This window comes from Pogona vitticeps, chromosome 6 (genome assembly GCF_051106095.1).
Source record: "Pogona vitticeps strain Pit_001003342236 chromosome 6, PviZW2.1, whole genome shotgun sequence".
Classification (NCBI taxonomy): domain Eukaryota; kingdom Metazoa; phylum Chordata; class Lepidosauria; order Squamata; family Agamidae; genus Pogona; species Pogona vitticeps.
In genome coordinates this window covers 5426508-5447360 of record NC_135788.1, presented here as the reverse complement: position 1 = coordinate 5447360, position 20853 = coordinate 5426508, and the positions used below count along the sequence as shown (strand labels likewise).

At 45.1% G+C, this 20853-nt stretch overlaps 1 protein-coding gene across 1 annotated transcript in view; it reads left to right on the top strand.

The window, feature by feature from the left end:
• Positions 1 to 2467: 2467 nt before the first annotated feature.
• Positions 2468 to 20853, top strand: part of LOC110085837 (mitogen-activated protein kinase kinase kinase 3) — an 80304-nt gene continuing 61918 nt past the window's right edge. Inside the window, exon 1 of the mRNA XM_020806339.3 lies at positions 2468 to 2593. The gene's annotated coding sequence lies outside the window, so the exon portion shown is untranslated. The remainder of the gene's footprint in view (positions 2594 to 20853) is intronic.

Genomic DNA, 20853 nt, shown 5'->3' with positions numbered 1-20853 from the left:
TACAGCTATAGGTAGAAATGTTGGCAACTCTAAGCATTACTGCCACCCTTTAAAAAAATATCTGGACAATTTAGAACTTTGGAGAAGTAACTTAGGCATCCAAAAGGAGAAAATGGGGGGGATTTATAGTCCGCTGCAGGGGGTTGATCATGTCAAGAAAGATGTGAGACATCAGATTAAGATATACCAATCTCTTCAGGAATTAATAGTTACATCAGCAGAAGAAAACAGAGTTGAAAAGGTGGAGAAATTCTTGATGGGCAGCCGTGGTAGCAGAATGCAACACTAGCAGAGAAGCAAGGGAGAGACGTAGTGAATTTGGCAAAATCAATAATTGCTGCAGAATAGTGCTTCAGAGAACTGAAGAGATCATAGGACACATGAATGCCATTAGATGGCCAATATAAAAATCAAATTGGCCATATCAATGGAAGGAGAAGATGGAGAAGCTCTGTTCTTCTTGCAAAAATAAGACTGACCTTCACTCTCCCTCCAGCCTGTAAGGGTTGTTCATAAAGAGCAGCAGGGGTGTGCGCGGGTATGCCGAAGGACCAGGCAGTGCCAAGTGGCTGATGTTTATTTGTTTATTTAATTTTATATGTACCGTCCATCTGGCTACCAAGGCTGCTCTGGGCAGTTCACAACAAGACAAAAGAAACAACAGTTTAAGAAACACAAACATAGCGATTATACAAAAACAAAAATTAAGCATCCCAGCCCACATACCCAAAAGACAAGTAGATGGCCACTTTTTCTTCGTCCCATGTGCCTGAGGCCAAGGCGTCTCTCTGGCTAGTAGCCAGGTCCATCCTGGGGGAAGTGAACACCGCTTATTCCCTTAATACATGGATAACCTGAGGCGCCCCATTGTTTAAAGCATCTCTCCCCCATGACATCTCCAAACAAACCCAGGAAGGGCTTAATACCAGCTCTTGGCCCTTTTTAGAAGGTCCCTATTTTTAATACCCTGCCAGATGAGGAGAAAATATTAACCAAGCTGGCTCAGTTTTATTTTTGGAAGTTAGTTAAGTAATGCAATTAAAGCAGTTTTACTTTTTGAAGTTAGTTAATTAGTGTAATCAAAGCAGCTTCACTTTTGGTAGTTTGTTGTTGTTTAGTTGTTTAGTCGTGTCCGACTCTTCGTGACCCCATGGGACCAGAGCACGCCAGGCCCTCCTGTCTTCCACTGCCTCCCAGAGTTGTGTCAAATCCATGTTGGTTGCTTCGATGACCCTGTCCAGCCATCTTGTCCTCTGTTGTCCCCTTCTCCTCTTGCCTTCACACTTTCCCAACATCAGGGCCTTTTCCAGGGAGTCTTCTCTTCTCATGAGATGGCCTCTCATAAGAAGTTAGTTAGTTAAAGTAATTAAAGCATTTTTACTTTTGGAAGTTAGTTAATTAATCAATCAAAGTAAAGCAGTTAGTTAGTTTGTTAGTTAGTTAGTGTGAGTTAGTTACTTAATGTAACAGACTAGTTACTTACTGCTAGTTACTAATTAGTTGCTTAATGTAACTAACTATTGTAATTAGTTAATTAATTACATTAATTAACCAATCAAAGTAAAGCCGTTTGACTTTTGGAAGTTGAGTTAGTCAGTTGGATCGTTCGTTAATAAAAATCAAAGCGCTTGTGCTGTCGTTGGTTCGTGGCCCCTGTGCTTTTTTTCCGCTCGGAGCGGAGGATCCACTCTGTGTGTGCGTGTGCGTGTCTTGCGCGCCCACCCCCCCCGCCCGCGATCCAGTCCCTCGCCGGAGCCTCTCCCCCCCCCCCCGCCCTCCGGCTTGCCCCACCGGGAGAGGCGCCGGGATGCGGCGCAAGTCCCGCGCAAGGCGTCCTCCTCCTCCTCCTCCTCCTCCCGGCCGGAGCCCCAGCCCTCGTCCTGGCCGGCCTGCCATTGGCCGCCGCCGCCTTTGCCGTCACCTCTTCCGGGCGCTTTTGTCCGGCCGCCCGCCCGCCCGCCCGCTTGCTCTCCAGCCCGCCCGCCCGGCCGCCCGTCGCCTTCTCGGTCGCCGCCGCCGCCGCTGGACCGGGCATTCCCGGCCGCCCCGACCCCGCTGCGCGCCGTGCAACCCCTCCGAGCTGACCGCCGCCGCCGCCTGCGTCGTCCTGAATTGTTCCAATTCCACTTTGGGGAGTTTTGCTTTTCTTTTCTTTTTTTGCAAGCAGGAAACTTGAGCTTTCGGCCTCCGCTCCCCTCTTTTTTTTTTTTAATTGCACCAGAAGTTTGCAGCTGGACCAAAAAAAGTCCTTTCTTCCATTCCCCCCCCCCCTTTTTAATTTTCTTTTTTGAGGAGGGGAATCCCTCGGACCGCGCGCGAGGACGTCAAGGCGAGCGTCTCCCGGTTCCGCCCGCGGAGGCTCGCTCTCGACCCTCTCCAACCCCCCCACCCCTTTATTTTTTGGGGGGGCTGTGATCGGCGGGGAGGGGAGGGGGTTTCTCCTGGTGGCGGCTTCTCCCCCTCCCTCCCTGCCGTTTATTCCGCTCTGACGGCGGAAGAAGGTGCCCGGCTATGGAGTCGGCGGAGCAAAGGACGGCTTGAGAAAGAGCCCTGCGTGGCTTCCCTGCAGAAAAGGAAGGCGAGCGAGCGAAAGGTACGGGCTGCTTAAGCCATCTCGATTGATTGATTGATTGACTGATTGACTGATTGCTTTCGCGCCGAGGGATTTCATTTGATAAGGGTCTTGATGTCACTTTTCGATTTGGATTAAAAGTTTCCCTTCTTTCTTTCTTTCTTTCTTTCTTTCTTTCTTTCTTTCTTTCTTTCTTTCTTTCTTATGGCTTTGCATGGCTGTCTGATGAAGCCAGCTTCTTGGCACAACATAATTCTTCGTGCAAAAACTGAGATTCTTTCCCCGCTCCGCGCATATGTTCGGTTTCCTGTTTCGTGTTTTATTTGCCTCTTGTAAGAGTCGCCTGCCTCTCAGCTGCGCCTCTGCCTCCAGCGCCCGTCTTTCCAGCAGCTTTTGCAAGATCCTCTCTCTACGTACAGTATATTCCTGGACTTTTTGCCCCGGCATCAGTTTTTTCAAGAAGTCATTGTCCTTAAGTATTGAAATGCTGACGAGGTGGCGGAAATCAGATCTGAGCTTGAAAGAAGCTTTTGGAGAGGGCCCTCGGCTCAGCAGCCTCCTTTTCAGGACCAGCCATAGAGTTCTGTGTCACCTTGTAGACTGCTGGATGGTTGGCCGCCTGAAAGTAAAATTGCTTTCATTTCAGCCAGATGCCTAAAATTATTTTAATATTTTTTTGCATCACCATGATCGGCCTCTTTTCGGTTCAGGTGTTCCCGATTCATGAGTGGATCTTTGGAAGAATTAAGTAACATGTGTCATCTTGTGCATGTACAGAGTGTTATTTCCCCCCCCCCCAGCCCAGAGTCTGCACAATCGTGGCGTGCTGACATAAGGAAGAGTTTCACAGTCTGGCTTATGCTCTAGGGTTGTTTTTGTTGCAAAACGGCATCGATTGGAAAGTAATTTGTCTTTTATTGACTTGCTTGTTAGAGGAATGCAGGAAGAAAGGTTGGTTTTATTGGTCTGCATGCGCAGCAGATGTGCGAAAGGGCTGGCAAAACTTTAGGAGTGTTTCCTTTCCAGGAAATCAGAGTGACTGCATTCCAAGTCATTTTTTTAATTGTACCTTATTATGAAATGCTATCACGTGTGCAGAATTGTTCTTTTTTGTTCACCCTTGAGTGGATTGTGGCCTCAGCCGTTTCCTGCAGGATCAGAAACACAAGAGTTTAGCACTTTCGTTTTGGGGGGGGGGGGGAGAGAGACTAAATTTATGACTCTGATAAATTGTGGGGCTCTGGCCATTTCTCAGCCTGAGCCTGGGAAAGTTATTTGTTGGGACTGCAAGTTGCAGAAGCCTCGGCAGCATTTGTGCGTTGGTGCATGTGTGCGTGCGGATGTGCGCATGTGTTGTTGTGCAGAATAAACCCCCGCCAGGTTAGAGTGCGCGTTAATCTCTGACAATCATGGGATCCCCCTGTTCAAGCAGCATCAAAGTGTTGACTTATGGAGGGAGGGAGGGACAGATGGACAGAGGGGGGGGAACACCTCGGTGACTATGCTTTTGCATTTCAAGACATAGGCTGAAGACTTTTATTCCTGAGAAAATTAGCCCCGGAAGCTGAGAGGAGAGAGGCTGGTGGCAATTTAAAGACTGACAATTTGTCTGGCATAAACTTTGATGGATTCCAACCCAATTTTTCATCTGAAAAAAAAAAAGGAAAACACAGCTGAAATCACACCCACACACTTGCTTCAAGTACTTGTATGGGACGTTTCTTCCTCTCCCCCCCCCCCAAGACTTGATATCACTTAAGAAAGAAGTCAAAACTCTTTGCTAATCCAAGCACAGAAAGGATGCCTAAGTAAACGCCATCATTATCCAGCTGCCTCCGAGGGATTGAAGCTTCCTAGATAATATAATATCCATCGATGGAGCTGCCTTACGTACATTTAGTTGGAATTTTTACAGTAGGACATTTCTAAAATAATACAGAAACAACCAACTGACTGCAGAAAGGAACTGAAAAAGGCCTAGAATCTGCACCTGGAAGTCACTTCCTTTTTTGGGAGGGGCACAGAATCTCACCCTTCTGAACACATTACTGGAGATGGTTTTTAAAAGTGTGAAGAGTAAAATCCTGTCTCTGTCCTTCCCTTCTAGCACATGACAGAGGCTCTGATCTATGTTTTGTGGGGGGGGGGAAGAAAAAGACCAGTCTTGTTGACAACTGGATCAATGAGTGAGGAATAGAAGAACATAAAGATTGTATAAAAAGTTTCCGGTAGTAAATTTCTAAATTAATGTTTTAAAAAAAACACAACAACCATGAGGTTGGAAATCCCTAGATGTGGCACCTGAAAATTCCTCTCTATTTTTGAAGTGCAAAACAGTTCTGGGGATTGGGAAGGGAGGAGTTGTACGGATGAAAGCATAGGCACTAGCCAATCAGTGCTGGGCACAAGCCGTTTTAACCTACAGGTTAGCAGAAGTGCTTGTTTGAGGGACCCAGTCTTCAATAACAGGGCTCCCCTGCTAGGATCTCCAGTTCTACTAGAATGAGCAAAAGCTGCCAACTGTTGAGAAACACAAAGAATATATACACGTATCAATACAGGTGGAATTTGCAACAAAGCACCGCAAAGAGGAAGTGAGATATAGGAAGCTCCATTTCCCAGTGTAGACAGTAAGGAGTGTATGTGGCATAAAACAGTCAGGTCTGGGAGTCTGTATAGTAAATATTTAATTTATTTATATGGCTGCTTCTAACCTGCTTTTCTTCCTATGGCAGTCTTTAGGGTTATGTATACAATAAAACCAACATCACCATTAAAAATATTTTAATGCATAGAACAACTTCCTTATTAAATAAGTGAATACTGTACATAGATGGATAAAGCTGAAACAGCCAAAGAAGCAAAAAAATAGTGGATGCAGCAGCACTTCAACACTGCATATTACAGATGTATTTACTTTTTAAATGGATAACGAAAGCAGAACAGAAGTGAGCACAGAAAGGCCTTTGACCCTTTTAAGACTAATGGATTCGTTTAGGTTTGAGCTCCCTTAGGTTACAAGGCACTCTCTAAGCCAAATAATGGACACAATGGAATTATTTTCAAGGCGGGACAATTGGAATGCCCGTTGTGTAGGTTCTCTATGGATCTTTGGAGAGGGAGTTCTGTTGTAACCACTGTGGAAAGGCCTCGCCCTGCGCCATTGCCAATGTCAGTTGCTAATGGTGGCAGCCTGCAAAAGTGGTCCTCATCTCAGCTGATCTATGAGACGCAAATATAAATCATCACCCTCTTAGAATTGCAGGGCTGGAAGAGACCCTACGGATCATCGGGTCCAGTCTCTGCCAAGGAAGCCCAGTGGGGGATTGAACTCCCAACCTCTGCAACCATATGTCTAAACTGCTCTCCAGCTGTTCTGATGCTGAGCAGTATTGAGACTGTATTCGCGAAGGCTTTCACAGCTGCCATCTAATGGTTGTTGTGGTTTTTTTGGGCTCGAAAAACCCACAACAACCAGTATTGAGACTCTTGGGCTGTCTTACCCACTGCAGTCATTTGGGGGCTCTCTGAATGCATTGGAGCAGAGCCCCCATCAGAAAAATCAGAATAATTGGGTTGGAAGGAACCTACAAGGCAAATCGAGTCCAACCCCCAGCTCAGTGCAGGAATCCAAAGCAGATTTGACTGAAGATTGTCCAATTGCCTCTTGAAGGCCTCCAAGCGTTGGAGCACTCACCACCTCCCCCTGGAGGTCATGGGTTCCGTCATCATACTATTCTAACAGTTAAGAAGTTTTTCCCGACATTCAGTTGAAATTTGGCTTCTTGTCACTTGAGCCCATGGGTGCGTGTCCTGCACTCTGGGATGATCGAGAACAGATCCTGCACCTTCTCTGGATGACTCCCTTTCAAGTACAGTATCTGAAAAGGGCTCGCCTCTCTCCCCTCCATCTTTTCTCAAGGCTAAACATGCCCCGCTCTTTCTGTCTTTCCTCATCATCTTTCCCTGGTCAGTGATGGAGTTAAAGGGAGTTTAAGTTGCACACTGTCTAGAGGACACTGTTGTATCTGACAGTCCTGTATACACTTCCATGGGAGTCACATTGAACTCAATGGGGTCTACCACTCAATGGACATGTAGGGAGCAATTTTGAGTTTTGGCAAATCTGAACAGCGATTTGCCTGTTTCCTCGGCTTGTGGGTGACTTTTTTTGCAGCTTTCTCGCCGTAGACATCCAGACAGAACTCACCCACGTATTCTGACTCAACTCGGTCTGCCTAGCAGAAGACGTCTTTTAAAGATGTAAAGGAACATCACGTTGCTAAGGAGCTGGAGCATTGAGAATTCATGTTGCTTTTCTGTTATTTTTTGTTTGTTTGTCTATTCTGTAGCTCATTTCCTGCCTTTCCTATATGTGTCTATTGTGAAGGTTCTTTTTGAACGGTCACATGTGGCGATAGTCCTAAAATTAAAAAACAAACAAACCAACGTTGCTACAAACGCTTTTCAGCCCATTCATGCAGATCCTGACACTGTTATTTGCATACCTAGTGCAACTAATATTAGGATGATTTGACCGATGCACCAGCGTGGAGCAGAGCTTTCTTGTCCAAACCAGTTCTAAGTGCAAAGCAAAAGATCAGGAAGAAACCAGGAGTCTCTTTAAAGGGGACCAGAAGCCTGTAAATTGATGTTGCAAGGCTTTTAACCCACTCACAACATAATATGTGGGCTACTTGTGAGAATATGAAGACTTCTGCAATGCCATCAGAGGAGGAAGCCTTTTCATTGCCCCAGAGGAAATACTTCCATGTAGAGGCTGTGATTGTCTGATCTGGCTTTCTTCAGAGGAGCTCAGAAGAAAATGCAGTACCACAAGCACATTGCGGCACATTTTATTCTGGGAAGTTAGATTGCTGATGGACATTCCGTGACAGCACAGCCGCTCAAGTCAAGGATCTTACACAGAGAGAGGCAGCTGTTGTTTAGTTTACAAGCACTATTGTTTACTGTGTGTTAAATGTATATCTTGCCTTCCATCATGGAACTGAAAGCAGAGGGTCTCAGATTCCCTAGTAATTCCCCCCCCCCAGGCACCAGCAAGAACCAGGCATAGTGATCTTCAGCGAGGTTCCACATCAGGTGCCTTAAGACCATTTCCTGGGGTAGGCTCTTAGCTTCCAGCTTGGGGCCAACCTAGCAAATATGGATAAACAGGCAGCTAAGTCACGCTTCCCCTGTAGATTGTTGTTGTTTAGTCCTTAAGTCATGTCCGACTCTTCGTGACCCCATAGACCAGAGAACGCCAGACCCTCCTGTCTTCCACTGCCTCCCGGAGTTGGGTCAAATTCATGCTGGTTGCTTCGATGACCCTGTCCATCCATCTCGTCCTCTGTCGTCCCCCTTCTCCTCTTGCCTTCACACTTTCCCAACATCAGGGTCTTTTCCAGGGAGTCTTCTCTTCTCATGAGATGGCCAAAGTATTGGAGCCTCAGCTTCAGGATCTGTCCTTCCAGTGAGCACTCAGGGTTGATTTCCTTCAAGATGGAGAGGTTTGTTCTTCTTGCAGTCCAGGGGACTCTCAAGAGTCTCCTCCAGCACCACTCCCCTGCAGATATGTACCATAACTGGGAAAATATTTAGAAATACTTGTCTGAGATGCTGCCCAGTTCTAGTCCTGCCTCCCAGGTTGTTTCAGGAAAAAGATCATTCTTGCAAGGAAGGAGAAGATAAATTGTGCTGAAATCTTGGTATCAGCCCTGTAAGAGGGGCTACTTTCCACCTGAGCTCCTATCGTAGAAGATGGAGGCATCTCCAGTCTGCCAACTTGCGCCCGCACGGTGGCTGCTCTCAGAAGGAAGCCCCGTTCTTTTCTCCTGATGCCCACGAGACAGGCTGCCATCTTGACCCTAACCTCTCCGTGCATTCCGATTCCACAGACGCTCTAGATCTGTATTGCATCTGCTGCGTCGAGCCCCTCCTGATTTTCACTGCGATGAAGATCACAAGAACAGAAGGGACGAATTAGGCTGTTTTGTTGCCGAATTTCAGCAGTATGATGATGGCAAAGCTGCAGACTTCCCAGCAAATGCCCCAGTAGACACGTTCTAGATGGGTGGTATATAAATCTAATAAATAAATAAAGTTCTGGCTAGTCCCCTTGAAGCCTCTAAGCATTTTTTTTGAAGTGCAAATCTCTTGTAGGTCCCCTTAAATCAGTGTTAGCACAAGCTGGGAATCTGTACGTCTAAATGTACTGGAGCAGAGATAAACATTGTATTTGCAAAATAACCTTCGTGTCAAGTAGAGGAGTCAACGTTGCCTTCTTCACATGCTAGGATTTGCTTTTGTTTTTTTCCCCCAACCTGGGGTTGGTTCCCTTGTTTGTTCCCTTTCCAAGAAATGTAAGCATGATATAGGCCCCAAGAAGTGTTAGTGCTGATTTACAGTGACCCTTTTCAGGGTTTTCCTGGCAGAGAATATACAGAAGTGGTTTACTGTTCCCCTTTTCTAGAGGTTACTTATGTGGTTTATGGTGCTGTGATTAAACTGCAGTCCTGCAGCCAAAACTCTACTCATGACCCAGATTCAATCCCAGGTCGCTGGCTCGAGATTCACGCAGTCTTCCATCCTTCCAAAGTCAGTAAATGGAGGACCCAGGTTGCCGGGTGGAGCTCAAGTAGACTGCATAATTAAATTGTAAACCACCCAAAGAGTGCTCTGAGTGTTATGGGGCTGTATATACTGCATTTTTCCATGTATAAGACACCCCCATGTATAAGACACCCACACTTTTCTAACCCAAAATTAAGAAATCTAAGCGGGGCTTAGCAAGTGTAGGGGGGAAAGGGATCAAAACACTGCAGGATCACTTTGATCCCTGCTTCCCCCTCCACTTGTTTTTTTTCCTCTTCACAGCTTACTTCCATATATAAGACGACCCTCAATTTTTGGTCTAAAGATTTTAGACAAAAGTATAGTCTTATATATGGAAAAATACAGTAAGCCGCATGCTTTTGCTTTGCTTTGCTTCTGCATGCACCCTGGGACTGTGCAGCTGGCCCAAGGCTACACAGGCTGGAGGCCCAGTGGGGGGAATTGAACTCCCAACTTCTGGCTCCCGCAGGCAGAGACCTAAACCCCTGTGCTACCCAGTCATGGTTGAAGATAATGCCAAATCAAAAATTGCCTTGAGCTGTGTGGCATGATCTCAATAAAAATAGCCTCTTTTGTGGAAGATGTTACAGAGATTGGGGAAGGGGGGGTAATTCTGTGACTTTGGGGAGGGGTGCTGTTGAAAGCGTGGCTGTTCTTGCGTAGAGCTGAAAGGCCCCTTTATACATGCCTGGGTCAGAGCCGGAGCAATGTCTTTGCTTTCTTGTCTCCCCATCTCCCTCCCCAGCCCTGCTTTCGTGTCTTGATTTTCAGCGCTTTGGAAACCCACAACTGTGCTGTGTTCGTAAAGGCTGGAAAAAAGAAGCTTTATGTCTAAGGCAGGAGGAGAGGCTTGCAAAGGAAGGAACGGGCATCCAAGCAGACAGGAGGTGGGGGCGGAAAGCGGACGGAACTTGAAACTCACAAAGAGGGAAATGCTTTCCTAATAACCTCTGGATTAGGCTGAAGCGCTCTGCGCCGGAACGCAGGTCCTTCTGTGGTCCGTCAAGCAGAGGCGAATGTTTTTTTAGGGCAAGAATCAGCCTCACTGGGCTGTTTTCGTAAGTTTTTGCAGTTAGGTCTGGATTTTTTCCCCTTCTTGCACGTACACGCATCCACCCCCGTTCCCGGGAATGCTAGCATCACATGCTGGGTTGTAACCAATCTGTCTGGAAAGTTATCCAGGACTTTGGAGTGAAGGGGAAAAATATGGACGTGGATTTTGTAGCTGAAAAGGAAAGCCACTTGTGACAGGTCGTTTTTAGGTCACGATCGGCTTAAGCCCTACATTGTTTTGGACCAGGGTGTCGAAATAACCATCTCTTCCCTTATGAACTTGCCTGCAAAGTGGTCTGAGCAGAGGATGGACAGAGTTGCGGACCACAATTCTGTGAATCTCACAGCCGGTGAGCCCATGCTGTCAACGGCATGTCTACCTGTTGTTGTTGTTTTTAAAGTCACTTTTCCCATCTGTGGGCCTTGGTGTGTGTTGTTCTGCTAGTTGGGAAGATGGCATAATAGGCCCTTCTCTCTTGGTAGGCCTAAGCTGAACAAGGAAGGAAATCTGTGTCGTTAACTGCATACAATGAAGCACGGTTCCAGTTTTCATTCAGAATCAGACAAACGTTTTGGGAAATTGTGTCATCTTTACTCAGCAACAAGTGGATTATAAATCAGCGGCATGTGCTGTTGCAAATTTTTGAATTTCTGGTAAAATTCCTTTTGCTACTCCGTAGCAGGACAGAGACGGACAGGGTAGAATAGCTACCATTTCCCCCCAGAGAATCCCCTCCGTTCTCATTAACTGGCAGTTAAGATCTCAATAACTCACTCTGCGACATTTGCAGGGCATAAATTAAAAACATTTCGTTACTTACAGTTGTGAACAGATCAACAGCAAAGTTAACCAAATGGCTTCCAACAGATGGAAGAGAAAGGGAAAAAAAATAACTCGACAGAGAGGCGGGGTTCTCTATGAGTTCAGAGTCGGGAGGGAGCGATTGGTTAGTGCTAGACAGATTGACAGTCACCACAGCCAAGAAAAGTCCCTCATCACTCAAACCACAAGCAGCATGCGAGATTGCAGATAAAACTACAACACTTACTGGGAGTAAACATGGTCATGATGGGGGATAAATATCTGACCCTGTTTATATTCACCTTAAATTATGCATATGCAGTGGAGACATGGCCGAACATTTCTCTCTTCTGGACATCCGCATTTCTGTGCATCAGAACTAGCCTGAAAATATAGGAACATAGGGTTTCATGCGCAAAAGGCGTTGCCTAGGCATTCTGTAATCTCTCCCTCCTAAACTCTGGGAGGTCACATCAGCACAGATATGCAGAACCATATAGGTAAGAAGTGAATTTTTGAGAGAGAGAGAGAGACATAAATGTTTTAGGGATCGACACTGCCTTCCCGTCACATTGGGGGAAATTATAGCCACCCCATTGTTTCTGACCAGAACTCCTCTCTTTTGTTAATTGTTGGTTTTGCTGCCTGGGGTTTCTGGGAACGGAAATCCAAAAAAATCTGGAGGCACAGCCATTCCCGACCCTTCCCTGCAACTCACACAGAAGGAGTGCAAAGGCTAGATGCTATTTTCCCCCCACAAAGTCTGAAAGAGTTTTCCTCGTTCTGTGTCCAGTGGTGGGCACCTAGCCATGTTTCGGACTAGAGCTCCCAGAGGCGTCAGAACGAATGGCTGCTGGTGAGGGATTATGGGATGTGTAGTTTCCAACGAGGGCACCCCTCACGGTCCAGTCTGTGACTTGTGGGGCAAAATTTTGAGAACCTTACTGCAGAGTTTTACAATCCCGCTTCTGTTCCTCACGTTTTTGAAGCTACAGCGTTCTTCTGCTCTCTTAATTTACAAATTTTCCGACGAGAATCCGGCTGAATGTCTTTTCTGTGTACCACGCGTGTGGAAAATAGATTATAGGGTCCTGCAGAGGAAATATGTGATTCATCTCGTTTATTTTCTTTGCAGAGGGACCCCAGATGTGGTGTTTGCTTTTTCCAGAAAGTGATACGTGGGTTGTCGGTCCCCCAGTCGGGGCCTGGTTGTGGATTTCTCACTAGCCCCTGTTGTATTCTAAAGAAGTATAAGCCAAAATAATGAATCACCCTGGGTTCAGAGCTGCTTCGTGGAAAATCAAAGGATTGCAGTGTGTTTTCAAGCAGCAAGGAACAATTTGGCTTCTGTGGCCGAAGGCTCAATGTTGGCTGTTTGATTTCACACCTGTTGCTAGAGTAAAGGTATCTTTCTTCTCTTGTTCCCAGTTGCATGGCCTTATTGCTTTTACTGCAACTCTCTATGTTGTGATGAAGATACCTAACAATTTTAGAGCACTGGGGCTGGTTTGGAAGCACCTACGTTATGTTTGGCACTGTGCATCTCTTCCTCCTAGCCTGACCGATGTAAAGCTGTGATTTCCAAAGTTTGCCAGTGAGGTCACCAACATGCGTTCTCCATTTTTTTTTGCAACTCTTTTGGAAGTGTTTGCAGCTGTTTAAAAACAACAGCAATTGGATTTGCATGCATCGTTTTAAAAAATGATTTACAAATGCCCACCTAAAGGACCTATACTGTATATATAAAACAGCTTTTGCAGTTCATCACATCCCATATATAAAACGGTGTTTGCAATTTAATGCTGTACAATTACATGTGTGCATGTGCGCGCTATATACCGTATCTTTCTGTGTATAAGACTATACTTTTGTCTAAAATCTTTAGACTAAAAATTGAGGGTCGTCTTATACATGGAAGTAAGCTGCGGAGAAAACAAAAACAAGTGGAGGGGAAAGCAGCGATCAAAGCGATCCTGCAGCGCTTTGATCCCTTTCTTCCTGCACTTGCTAAGCCCCACTTAGATTTCTTAACTTTGGATTAGAAAAGTGGGGGGGGGTGTCTTACACATGGGGGAAAAATATGGTATATTGCCTTTCTGAACCTGATGGCCTCCCATATGGAAGACTAACATAAACAATGGACATGCTGTGGTGGTCTTTCGTGCTTCATATTACATCTGTGTTCATGCTGTTTCAACATTGCTTCTCAGGGGCTTTTGCATACAGTATTAAGAGGTACAGTCCATTTGTGCTGATAGATAGTGGTTTGCTTCACCCCAGTCCTGTCTGTTTATGCCTACAGTAGCCAGCAGTTCTACACATGCAGCAATCCGATGAATGCACGTTGTAGGTTTAAATCATCAGAGGCAGGTGTATAAGGGCACTATACCCTGGGTCCAGCAGTAGATGCCTTGAAAACTCAGTTCACTGCAGAATTGTTAATGTGCAGTTCATCTGCCTCCATACATTACAGTCTTATGCGTGGTTAGTCAAATATTAGCCCGGCTGTGTTCCACAGTTTTGCTTCCTGTTTCGTGTGTATAGCATTGCTTTTTGTTTGCTAATGAATTTATATCCTGGTTTTCGCAGCAGAATTGATAATGTAGAAGGCTTTTAAACAAATGATGACAATAATATGAAGCGTGAGAATAGCGAGAGCAGTAAAATCCAGTTTTAAAGAGGGAAACTTCAAAGAGACGAATTATGTAATAAATGTGAATTTTGTCTTATGTTACATGCCGTCAAGTTGATTCTGCTTAGAATGACGCTAGCAAGGTTTCTGACATTCGTGTCATACGTGAGGGGCTGTTTTACCAGTGCCACTCCATACTCAGAGTGTTTTTGTTGTTGAGTGGAGATTTGATCTCAGATCTCCCGAATCCTAGTCCAATACTTCATCCACTATACCACACTATAGTCCTCTTGAGGTAGTTAAAACCAAATTTTTGAGATCTCTTCTGACTGTACCTCTCTGTACACCTAAGGTAGCCCTTCGTTTGGAGGCAGGCCTAATCACCATAAAAGCACGCGCCAAAGTCCTTATGTTTAATTGCTGGCTAAAGCTTATCTTCCCTTCTGAAGGCTTGGCGTAGATTGACTCCTTTCAATCAGGCTGGAAACTCCCAACTCACAAAAGAAATAAGGCACATTTCCACCAACACACTCTTGGCGATGGGGCATGTCGGTGCTAAAGCAGCACTCCAACAAAGAACCTATGATCTACTCGGGCAACTGTAGTATGGTTGCTAATAATGCCTTTACAGTATCTTCACATTTGACTAGCACAATGACAACAAAGACCGGAAGAGCCTTCACATCAGCGAGACTGAATGTGTTACCCTCTAAGCTCATGGAGGGAAGATTTCAACATATACCTATCTCAAATTACCTGTATCCATGTAACGGCGACCAAGTGGAAACTGTAGGCCATTTTTTACTGTACAGTGGTGCCTCGCTTAGCGATTGCTCCATTGAGCGATGAAATCGCTTAGTGATGGGGTTTTGGCCATCGCCACAGCGATCGCTTAGCAATGGCCCCTATGGGAAAAAATCGGTTTGCGATTATCGTGGGGAAGCGATCACCACAAAGTCCCCATTTTCGGCCAGCTGATCGGCGGTTTCAAAATGGCCACCAGAAAACAAAAGGGCCACCTGCTGTGTTGCCTTGCTTTAGAGGCACTGAAAATGGCCGCCACAATGGAGGATCTTCGCATAAGGTTAGTTTAAAAACCCATAGGAACACATTAAACAAGTTTTAATGCGTTTCTATGGGCTTTTAAAAATCGCTTAGCGCGTTTTTCCCGGAACGGATTAACATCGCTAAGCGAGGCACCACTGTACTGTCTTTTTAAGGAGATCTACCCACCAACCTCTTGAGCCCAATTATTCTCTATCCATGGAGACCTGATGAATTTCACATCAAGCAACTTCTTTCCGATCAAGACTCCCTTATTACATGCTCTGCAGCAAAATTTTGTGCAGCAAGCCACGGCACAGCACTCCTGAGGTTACAGATTGACTGGTTTTAGCATGAGGGTGGTTTATTGTCGAGCATAGAGAAATGTCTTGGTCCCAACCAAAGGGACAAAATGTTTACAAATAGGTATGAAGGATTCCCTATACCCCAAGGACTTTGTCCAAACCAGTGTGCCCTAGACCAGTGTTTCCCAATCTTGGGCCTCTAGATGTTCTTGCACTACAACTCCCAGAAGCCTTCAGCGCCACCTCTGCTGGCCAGGATTTCTGGGAGTTGAAGTCCAAGAATATCTGGAGGCCCAAGGTTGGGAACCCACTGTCCTAGACGATCCAGTGTTCAAAGGATAGCTATAAAAATGCTGTAACTGATCCTCCCCATATATTATAACTCGTACACAATTAATTATCTGTTGTACCCTTTCTAAATTCCATTTTGTATATTTTAGCCATATCAAATGTTTGATGAACTGACTGTGAACGTTTTAAATGCCATTTTGTACATTTTAGCCATATAATATGCTTTATGAACCAGTCACCTGACCGTAACAAATAAATTGATTGATATACCACACTACGTCTAGCCTTAACAAACCTCTAAGTGTGACACTTTACAGGGCAATGTGGAAAGTTTCTAGCAGAGAGGGAAGGCCCGTTCCGTTGGCTCTCCTTACTGCAGGTCTGATGGCAGAACCACTGTACCATGTAGGCTTCCTCGTTCAGCAATTCCTCCAGGTTCTGCAATTTTCTGACTGATTGTTTGAGTCCAACAAAGAGCCAGTGTGGGGTTGTAGACCATGTCAAATTAGAACTCAAGGCGACCTGGGTTTGAATCCCTGCTGGGTTGAGGAAGCTCGCATTGAGAGACAGCAAAGGTCCATCACTCCTTGAACATCTCACATACCTTGACAACCCTGTTAGGGCCACCGTTGGTTGGAAGGGACTTGACGGGACATCCTACAACTCTCTTAAAAATGTAAAAGGATTTTAGCTTCTCAAAGAATTCAAAAGGCTGGGCTGCGGTTGCAGGTCGGGGCCTCTTTGGGGAATCTTTGTCCTCCACTCAGGAGAGGTTTCGTTACTCCTTAATTATATAGGGCATGTTCTTGTATCACAAAAACGGTGACGGGAAAACATTAAGGAGGAGCCGAGGAGGAGCGAAAGCCAGAGCAAGACCAGCAGAAGGGCGGAGGATGTTAGAAACTGGGCACGGGGCCAGAACAAGGTGTGTAGGACAAAGTTTGCTGGATTGTACGAGGGACAACTGAAGTTTCCGTTTACAAGAGGCTTGCCCCACACCGGCTCTTTTGGCAGCTCCTTGGCACAAGGAACGTATTTGTGCCGCGACGTAGAGGAAAACCTGAGAGCAGAAGGCAGGGAATTGTGGCTACTGCCTTGTCCTGAGCTTTTCGTAGTCCAAAGGCAAGTGTAAAGTGATATCTCATGTCTTAGATGCAATGGGTTTTGCTTCCTCTCAAGCAGTCAGTCTCTGAAGTACCTAAGAGGACCTCTCGGACAAAATCCACCACCAGAGTCCTTAAAGACAACAGTGTTGGACCTGCATTTTTTAATGTTTTGAAACATGCATGTGTTTCCCCCCTACAAAACACTCTGTGTATATAAAACTATCACCTCAATTACAGAGATTCATTCCTGATTTTCTGTCATTCTACTGAATTTTGGGTTTTTTTAAGTGGAAGGATGTTTGTTTTTAAGTGGAAGGATGTTTGGTGTTTTTTTTTTAAAGTGGAATGATTACTAGCAGTAATCTCCTACATGTGGAATTCACTCCCTAGACATTTATATCATTTTACTCCTCTCTTTTCCTTAAGACTCTTCCTCAAAAATAACATATAACAGGTTGATTTGCATTTTTCTGACTAATCCTCATTCCCAATGATTTTATTTACCACCAAGCTGCTTCTGACTTTTGGAGACCCCAAAAATCAATGCCTTGTCGTTGGGCAAGCTGAAGGCCATGCCTTCTTTTATTGAGTTAATCTATCCCGTGTTCAGTCTTTATCTTTTCCTGCTGTCTTCAGCTTTTCCCGACTTTATTGTCTTTCTCACAGAATCTCATCTTCTCATAATACTGTATGTCTAAAATGTGATTGCCTCAGTTTCATGCTTTAAGCTTCTACTGAGAGTCCAGGCTTGATAGCTTTGATCTCCATAAATTTCTCCTCAGCCACCATGTTTAGAATGACTTAATTTTCCCCTGTTGGCTTTCTTCATTGTCCTGCTCCATACCCAAACCTGGTAATCAGGAATACCACAATACAATTATTTTGGTCTTCATGCCTAGCAACACATTCTTACACTTAAACATCTTCTTCTTCTTCTTCTTCTTCTTCTTCTTCTTCTTCTTCTTCTTCTTCTTCTTCTTCTTCTTCTTCTAATTCTAATTCTAATTCTAATTCTAATTCTAATTCTAATTCTAATTCTAATTCTAATTCTAATTCTAATTCTTCATAGTTGTATGATTTCTACAGTGACTTCATACTGCATGATTTTAATTTTCGTGAGCCACGTTCGGTCTCCTATGGGGAGAAAGACAGCATATAAATAAATAACATAAATAAACAACATGAATAAAATAATAGCTGCCCTTCCAAATCTCAGTCTTACTCAGATTACTTGGCTGCAGTTTCTTTTTTGTTGTCTAGAGATACATACAATTGAATATTCAGTTCCATTGATTGAATAGAGACATACAGAAAATCTTGAACAGTTCCTATGTCTTCACTGTCCACATTAAAATTATGTGTGTCCCCCCCCCCACCGTGTTTTAAGCACACCCAATAGCATTTGCCCATATTCTTCCTCTCTCGTATTTTCAACAGTGTGATTTTGGGAGAGGAACAAACGACATGTTATTTTGATCATTCCTTTTAAAAATAATATGCTTAAATGGTCTAATTTTATTTTTGGGGAGTGGGGGAAGCAGCCTTTAGCCTTCAGTCCAAAATAGGGTTAAATAAATAAATAAATTGGGATTGGGGCTCTCGTCTGTTTGCAGTTGAAAATCTCCCCCCATTTTGTTCTGCTTTATTGCTACAGGAGGTGCTCTTTATTGCAAACAGCAGCCAGAGAAGTGAATTTTCTGACTCTGGAGGAGACGATTCGTGAAATATGTTGCTTTCTAAGCAACTTCCACGGAAGGGACTTGCACGTGTCCTTTCGTCGGTTTCATGCACGTTGCTGGCCGGAGTTGCAAAAGTGACTTTGGGGGGTGGTTTCCGACGATTTCCAGCCAATGCTAGCTGGAAGATTCTCCAAGAAATCATTCAGAAAATAACTTTCCACCCTTCCAAAGTGGTGAATATATAAATATATATATATTGTATAACGGCATTATATAATCGATATTTAGAAGGGGAGCGTGCAGGTGACCGAACTGCCTCAGTCCAAGGAGGCTTCTGCCATGTGACTGGGCCGAACGTGCCGATCCGTGCCAAGCAGGACACGTCCAAAATTGCTCACGTCTGCCTCGCAGGCCTTTGCGCCTCCGCAGAGAGCGGCAGCTCACAATTTTGAAGACCCTGGCCTCACGCAGAGTCCTTTTGGCACCTGTGTTCGGCACTCATTTTCACAATCGGCGCGCGTGTCGTTTTGACCTCTTTTAAAAGGCCCGTTCTCCTGCGCCCCGGTTGCCATGGAGACGTGCAGGTGTTCTCCGAGGGTTGCCATCTTTGAATCGAGTCCGGGCTTCTCACCAGCGGCTTGTGTTCGAGAATTTAAACAGGAAGCTCTTGTTTCCTCTACCGTGACATTTTCACCCCACCTGCAGAGTGAAACTTCACAGATCACACCTTTGTGAAACCCGGGGGGGGGGAGGGTGTTTTTGGGGGTGCTTATGGGGCCATGCATGGCATGCCTCGGCCCCATGCCCTATTTAATAGGAAACAGTCCTCTTTTTGACAGCATCGTCTCTTTCCAGGGATGCCCAGTCCACGGTGAGCACCGGTGCAACAGCTTCAGCATGCACACCGTTCTCTGAGTGAAACGAGAGCTGAGTTCAAATCCACGCTCAGCCGTGGAAAATCACGGGCAATTGTAAACCACCCCGTCCGCATCTCACATGCCTCAGAAACCCTATGAGGACCATCATCAATGGGAAGTGACTTAACAGCACATAACCTAATATTCCAAGGTCTTCTGTGCTTTTTGGGGAGTTGAAGTGACCTAGCGCAGTAGAGGAAAAAGGAATCACAGAAGGCCCCCATTTTCTTGTGCCTGTTCTAAGACATGAGCAGTATCAAAATGGTGGCCTCTCCCAGGTGCCTTACTCGTTTGTACGCATCTTACAGACCAGGGATGAGGAACCTGTGGCCGCCCATATGTTGAACTCCAGCTCCCATCGGCCACAGACTGCATGGCCAGTAATTGAAGGAGGATGGCAGCAGTAGTTCACCAGAATCTGGAGGGCTGAAATCTGTTTGGTCCCCACTGTAAGTGGGAGACACCACTGGCCCCATTCTGTGCTGCTCCACCCTATTTTGAAAATGGCTGGAAGATGGTAACGTAAGCTTGTCCCTCTAGCCAGTTGAGGTCATCTGGGAAGCTAATAAGAGCCCTGATGATCCTCCAGATCAGACGCTTCAGATTGACTTTCTCTCTCTTTTTTTTAAAAAAATATTTTTATTGTATTTTTTCTACTTTTTGATCCGTTGCAACCAGAGTGATTTATTACAATATGTTCCATTCATTTCATCTTATACTCTCTAACCTAGTATTGATCTATTGACGCCGAGAGAGGCCCGGAAGGAGAAGACATGAAACCGGGCCTTCTCGGCGGTGGCTCCTCGCCTCTGGAACAATCTCCCTCCAGAGATTTGCGCGGCCCCCCACCCTGGGCACCTTTAAAACCCAATTTAAAACATGGCTGTTTATTCAGGCCTTCCCTCCAGCCAACGCTTGATTTTTTCTTACTTTTCCTTTTTATTTTTACTGCTGTTCTTGTTTGATTATTATGTATTTGTCTATGTTTTATTATTTTATTTTATATTTGGAAGCCGCCTAGAGTGGTCCGGTGGGCCAGATAGGCGGGGTATAAATTAAATAAATAAATAAATAAATAATCCATTCAACTTAAGTTGATGTAGATTTCATCCAGGTATAAAGAGGTTCCCATTTATTATTATCCAGTCTGTCATTTATTCTATCTGTCAAAATATCCATTTCTGCTAGTTCCAAAAATTTTTCAATAAATTCCTTCTTTGTCAGGCTCTCTGTCATCTTCCACTTACTGGCATATACAATTCTAGCTGCTGTTATGAGGTTTAAGGTCAAATATGTCTTGCTTTTTTCCCCCGAGTATAGTTGGTAATATATTCAGTAAGAAGCTTTCTGGTGCAGATTGGCTTTCTCATCTCGAGTAACTTTTCTGCAGACGTTGCTGCTCTTTAAAGAGGGACGGGCAAGACACCATTTACAAAACACCAGCTCTTGTGTTTTGTGAATGTTGACTATGATGGTTGGCGCTAGATCATCATGGGCTGTGGGTGTCCAGGCTGATGGGAGTTGACATCCCACCGCACTGGAAGGCTACCAGTGGCCTCTCTCGGTCCTAAAGATTTACCCCTTTCCCAGCTGCCTGTTTGAACACCATTGGCCTTCCTGACTTGCTACCTTTTCTTTATTTTCAATGGCTGTTGGACATCAGCTTGTGCAAGAAGAGCAAGGTGCTTGCTTTGCAGTTACCCTGGGCAACACAACTCTTGTTTTCCATGACTCATGAAACGCCAGGCAGAAACAGCTAAAAAACGGGTGAGATCATTCTTTGGGCTGAGCTAAAGCATCTGGCTTCTCTTTAGTGAATGGCTAAAGTGAGTTG